Consider the following 6,995-nt stretch of genomic DNA (forward strand, 5'->3'; position numbering starts at 1 on the left):
CTATAATAGTAATGATTTCATTTCAAACAACAAATATATTATATAGAGAAGGTGAGCAAAGTATCAACAGAGCTTTTTGAAACTCCGAATCAGTAAAACACTGCGTCGCAAAAAGATTCACTGTTTCTAAGCGCTCCAGTCGGATCCCCCCATCCCCCCGGCAAATCGCACCCTGTGCCTGAAGATAAAAAGAACTGAAATCGAACGCATTCCTGATGGTAACAATCATGACATTAAACATTTGGGTCGGACTTGCGTGTATTTTTGCCACATTATTTTAACCGCTTGATGTACTGCTAATGTTAGCGTCCTCTCAGCCTTGTCGACAAACATACTGCTGTTCTTTCTCCAATGCAGAATCTAATCAACAAATGAATTACTTTATATTGAGATGAAAACATGTACTGTAGTGTACTGTATACATACCTTTTCGCTGTCTGTGTTTTAAACGTGCATTTGAAGTGTCAGCGTGTCCGTGCACCGCGCTCTCTCCAGGCAGCTTGCGCTCTCCTTGCAACTAACAGTATCACGTGTCAAAACAAAAGCATGTGCTTTACAGCGATTTTCGCCTATAGAGGCGGCTCTTGCCATAGATATATATGTTGGCTCTCGCACTGTATAAGGACAACGTACCGTTCTCAGCCGCTTCAGCTCTGACGCAACCCGGAAAAACTATCGGCGTGGATTTTTGCCGATAACCGATAGTTCCGGGAATCAACTATCGGTGCCGATTAATCGGCAAAACCGATACATCGGTCGACCTCTAATCGAGATGTCTGCCCTGAACGCCACTGTGTGCCTCTGGAGAATCGACTGGCTCCTGCCAAATGGGGCAGTCAGTGTCCGGATTGCTCCGGAAGACATCCCCGGTTCAGTTAGCCATGGTGAGGACGGCAAAGTGATGCCCAGAATAGCTCAGCACTCGAAGAATGAAAGTCAGAATAGGGTTGGCTGGTCTTGTTGAATCTTGCAGTCTGTGATAACTATCTTATTTTGGAACTACATGTCTTACCGTGCGTTCACACCGTCGGCGGCGAGAGCGTCAAAATTCGCCCTGGCCGCCCTGCCAACGACGCTGTACAGAGATTTTTGGGCGCTTTGACATAGATTGAATGCTTGTCTTGTATTTAAAGGGGCCGCAAATCAAACAAGCTTGTTAATCTTGTGCAGACTGACCACAAGGAGGGTATAAGATAACCTCATGAAATATATTGAATGTGAAAGTAAGAACTTTTTTGTAGTTACATGTTTTCTTTCAATTAAAAGCCATTTGTGTGGTGTGTAATTTTTATGTTCATGGTTAAGTGCTAGTCTAATTTCAATATTATAGGAGACATTTACTAGTCTTGGTCTTTCACATTAATTAATTAATTAATTAATAATCCAATATGTTTTGATATGTCAGAATATTCTGCAGCAGTAACAGCTTTGCATGCTCTGGCGCTAAAGTCAGCTTGAAATTCCCGCTTATTTTCAGAAAATACATAACGTTAATGCACATTAGAAACTCACCAGGAACCCCAACAATCTCGGACACCTTGGTCCATGCATCATTTTTTTTATTTATGTGCCTGTATGCAAACAGGGACACGTCGTAAATTACTGGGAAACCCACCACAGCAATTATTAACCTCTCCTCCATTCTGCATGGGATCTTCTTCTTTGTTGCTTGATGGCGGTCGGCCATGGGAACTAATGTGGTCGGAACCAAAGTTTACAGGACTGTGTTATCTGGAATCTGCTCAAGCGGTGGAGTTTTACATTTCGATTGGTTGCCGCCTAACCGCGTCATAGCTCATTACCATAAAGTTGACCTGATTTCAACTCTCCTTGACGCTCTCGCCGTCTGACGCGCTGCGCCGCTGCTCGCCGTATCTCGCCGCCAGCTCACATTGAAAATGAATGACTTCCGGCCACTTTGACGCTCTCGCCGCCGGCGGTGTGAACGCACAGTTAGGATACTAGATAATGGTAAATGGACTGCATTTATATAGCGCTTTTCTACTCCTACGAGTAGAACACTCACATTCACACACCAGTGACGAAGGCTGCCATGCAAGGCGCCAACCTGCACACCGGGAGCAATTTGGGGTTCAGTGTCTTGCTCAAGGACACTTTGATGGGGTCAGGAGGAATAATAAATAATAAAATTAATAATAAAATGGTTGACTTTTAGGCAAACGGTGATTTGTTACCATGAAGCAGTAAAAATACGGGGCTCTTTTCGGCATGTCTGCTGTATTGTATAATAATGAAATCAGTAAAATCTGTCGCTATGATGTGTGGATGGATGAAGTTTTAACTTCTATTTTTTTGACTGGCTATATTTACCATAATATAAGCTGCACAGAAATGGTCCTCATATTGTTTTAAAGCTATTGTCCAGCTCTATAGGTTGAACAAATAATATGCCATCCCCATACGAATAATTACCATGGGTTATTAAAGTATTAAAAATTCAATAACAAAATAATCAATTTTTTAAATAAATCTAGCAAATAATGTCATGAACATCTCCAGAAAATTTGGTCTTTGGTTTTTACGTTGTTGCTGAGACATCATTACTTAATTATGTGAAATGTCTATCAAAACCACAGTTACTTACAATGCTGTTAGCAGTAGCAGAATAGCAGTTAGTGATCAAGGCATGGTACAGGGTTATTATTTTTCATGACAACTTCAACTATTGCCAGAACTAGCTGTGGAAATATAATTTAAATTAAAACATTTCAAATTACTATGAAAATTGAATAAAAAGACAATATTGCCAAAGTAACTGGGAAAAAAGAGAATTAATGGCACAGTCAGAATAGTTTATTTTCCTCTTAAGTTTACACTTTTGACTAGACACTGGCCTACTAAAAAGGGCCTTCATTTGTCAAAAAGCCTGAACAAAACAAAACTAAATAAACTAGATTGGCTTTTATGCTACTAGGGCGAGGAAAGCATTTCAACATGGTGTAATAATGCATAAGTTACGTCAGTTTCCAGTGTGGTTTTTCGCTGTTGTTCTGCATATCAGGGAATCTGTGCACTAACTGGTGTGTTTTTATAAGTCAAGTTCCCCTGTTGAAACGCAGGCGGCCCGATTCAAGACCAGCGCATAAGTCTCCCAAGCTTGCGTTTCCTGTATCCAATAAGATGGCAGAATTTTTCTCAATGTGCAATACTGACTGCCAAGTGTGATATCTGTGATGTGTGTGATGCAGTTTTGTTGTAGAGTGACATAAGGATTCAGTTTAATTAAATGTGCTGTCCCCTGTCTTTTTAACCCCAAAGGACGAACCAGCACCAGTGGTGGAGGCCATCGGAGGAAATGCCGCACTGGGCCGCCGGCACCCAGCTCCATCACCGTGTCTGCCGCCACTTCGTCTACTCCCTCCCCGGTGGCAACCAGCAGGGCTCAGGACGCCGTAGAAATACGGCGGGAGGCCGGTCAGGATGTAGAAATTGGTGTAAAAAACAAAAGGGGCCATTTACAAAAAATTTACAGAATCTACTACGCTTCAGTAACTGCAAATTGGGAAACCCGTTTGACTCAACCCAAGTGGGTGAGAAGATCCCATGTGAGGATCTCACCCAGAGTGACGACGAGGTTGCAACCATCCTGTGTCGCACTCCATCTATGTCAGAGCCTGAGCCTGAGCCCTGCTCACCGGCCTTCTCCTCCACTTCATTCTTAGTTCCGTCACCCATCCCATCCTCTTTTGTCTCCTCTCCATCTCCATCTTTTTTTACAGACTCTCCTCCTCCGTCACCACACGTAGTCTCACATGTAAGCCCAGCCCCACATCCATCTTCAGCTCCGGACATGGTTCATCCCACCCCTCCGTATCAGGTTCCAGCGCACCCCTCATCTCAGCTGGTTACGGGTCCGACACCCCCATTTATGTCCCCTTCCGTTGTTTTTGAAAAAATGGAAAGATTCAATAAGTTGCATAACTATTATCTTAGCAACTACCCTAAAATGACCTATGAGGCCAAGTGCTTTACTTACCATTGGTGTATTCAGTTTTGGAGTGAGTTTCTAAATGCAATTTCCATCTGCAAGCAGGGGAGGGACCAAAACCTAGAGGCTCACTACACGTATGTTGACAATTGGGTTGATGAAGCTGAGGTGATATTTCCTAATGATGCGCTGGATCAGCTGAGTGCCATCCCCGGGGTCCTGGAGTTGGCTGTGGAGATGGGCTATCTGTGTGATGTAAATAGTTTTTCATAGAACCTGTAAATAATTAGGTGAGAGATCTCACAAGTTCTTAGGATAAGATAAGATTAAGATAGTTTAACCTTAACTTACCCTAAGTTTGTATGACATAAGATTAGAATAAGATAAGACTAATATAGGTTAAGATAAGATTTTGTATAACATAAGGTAACATAAAATAAGATAAGACTAATATAGAGTAAGTTAAGATGAGGTTAAGATAAGATTGTATAACGTAAGATAACATAGAATTAAATAGGACTAAGATATAAATAAATGTGGATTATTTTGCATTTGGTTTGTGTCTGTGTGGTTATTTAAAACATTGTGAAGTTTGAAACAAAATTTGATTAGCTTAAATAATGATTGGTTAAACTCATGTACATGTAGAGAATTGTAGTGGACTTGCCATTGAATTAAAGGTTTCTTCAGTTCTCAAGTGCAATGCAAAAAACATAGAGGGGCAATTCATTAAATGATGCAAGCACAGGGACATGATTTTGGTGTTAAACCCAAATTGCATGACCGTTCTGCCGCAAATACAGGCCTTTAAGGTTAAAGGTGCCATCCAACTCTACTTTGAAAACTTGTGAAACTGATAAAGTACATCTTTCTTTGTTTTCTGCACATGCGTCCACCAAACGGAAGGGGCCTGAGAGTGGCATTAAGAGTCTGCAGCTGTATATTATTATTATATATGTATAAAATTATATTTATATTATAATATTATATTATATAAGCTAATTTCCTAGATTCTTAAATTTGCAAGCATAGTGGTGACATAGTTTCATGGACAAAGAGCAAGTCCTAAATGACCAACAGCAAGCAGTTACAGTATGAAACAGGAAAAAGAGAGAAAGAGTCCGACGGAGTCACCACTAGATCCAGTACCAGGGGGGTCAGCCACGTTTCTGTGAACCGTGATATATTGCAGTTTCTTGTATCACGCTGGAACCCCAACCTCGCTCTTAGGTCACCTAGTTTAGACTGGACGTTTGCGAGCGGGACTCTGGGCAGTGGCGGGCGATGTGCTCGTTTCCTCAGTCTGTTTCGGACGCCGCCGTATGTCCCACAGTGCTTCTTTGTTTGGCGCCGCAGTGTCATGCGGCCGTGTCCTTTGTTTGGTTTGTTTTACACAAACGTAAAAGCATGGACTATACCCCTAAAGGGAGGCCTTATTGAAATAATATGGATCATTTAAGGCCTGCATTCAAATATTACATTAAAATGACTAAATTAAAATGATTAAGTTTACCCATCTTTATCACTCTGCCTTAAACAAAGGAGACGCCTGAATCTCCTCGGTATACAGAGTACACTTTAGATGGGCAGTAAGTGCATTTCCCTGCCATTCCAGGGAAGCCGGTGTGGTTGTGCAGGCTAGCTGTTTGGTCCCTGTTTCAGGTTCATGCGGCAGAATCTGCTTGTCGTGAGTCTGGCCTTTTCCTCTTTTTCTCCATCTTCTTCTCCACCCGTTTCTTGGCAGTCTCCCGCTCCTTCTGGAAGAATTCTGTCTCTGCAAATTCATCTAAGGCCATTTTGGGGTTAGAGAGCCCCTCAGCAAAAAATGTTACGTTTGTAACCAAAAATCAGGTAACACTACTTAAGGCCATTGCTTTAGCAATTTATAAACACATTCATAACTAATAATAATGAATCCGTAAAGTATTAGAAACATGGCTATAATTATTTATCAAAAGGCATAACACATTATACCCATGTGTATTATGCATTATGAATAATTTATGAAGGTCTCATCTGGAATGCACTATAGATACCTTCATAATGCATTATGATGCTCGGAATAATACAGCTTTGTACCGTATTACAAAGGTATCTATAGTGCATTATAGATGAGAGCTTCATAAGGCAGTCATAGTGCATAATAAACATGGCAATTTGTTATGCCCTTTTAGAAATATAGCCATGTTTATAATGCTTTATGAATGCATTATAATGCATTGTCAATGTGTTTAAAAATGACTAAAACAAAAAAAAATGTTACCAAAAATCATTTATGGTTCTGCCTGTGATGCTATCAACACTCAAGCTTTTCTGGTCAGTGCAATTTATAATTGTTCAGACAGATAATATTCTACCATGTGAGCGATGCTCAGGTCACTGATCAACACAAGTTTGTCAGAAACGGACTGACAAGAATTTTTAACGTTATGACAAAAAACTATACAAGCCATGGACACATAGGCTATGCGGCAAACCTAGCTTCAGCCTCTTACCAAGTGAGCGATGCTAGCTAATTGGTGACACAAAATTACTGTCAATACCGTGCCGACAAGATTTTATCATACAGCAACATAAAAACCACACACATTATCAAATAACGGTCATGACAATTCATTATTTAGCGCATAATTACAGGGAACGTATGAGAGACAAAAGTCTGTCAGTTCTCTCTCGTCAAACAAGTGAAATGGTTGCTAGTGATAATGTTACTATAAGCAAGCTGTTATGAAAAAACCTGGCGGTATAACTGTAAATTTATCCTGTAGTTCTACATTTATCTCAAACAACGTGTCTTACCTTTGATAGACGAACATTACGTGTAAATAACTGAAGTGAGAAGCTGGTGACTCGTCCTGCCTCCACAGAAGTTTGTCCCTAGAATAAAAGTTTTCTGAAACTATTTCCCCTCAGCACCTGGAAAGCTGAGCTTCATGTTTGGGTCATTTCAGTGCCCCTAGGCAAAATCTGCACAGGTGTACCTCTGTTTCATATATGTGCCCCATCTTTGGATCTGTGTGCTCTCAAATTCCCGGCCAAGGTTCAA

This window comes from Paramormyrops kingsleyae, unplaced genomic scaffold, assembly GCF_048594095.1.
Source record: "Paramormyrops kingsleyae isolate MSU_618 unplaced genomic scaffold, PKINGS_0.4 ups33, whole genome shotgun sequence".
Taxonomy (NCBI): domain Eukaryota; kingdom Metazoa; phylum Chordata; class Actinopteri; order Osteoglossiformes; family Mormyridae; genus Paramormyrops; species Paramormyrops kingsleyae.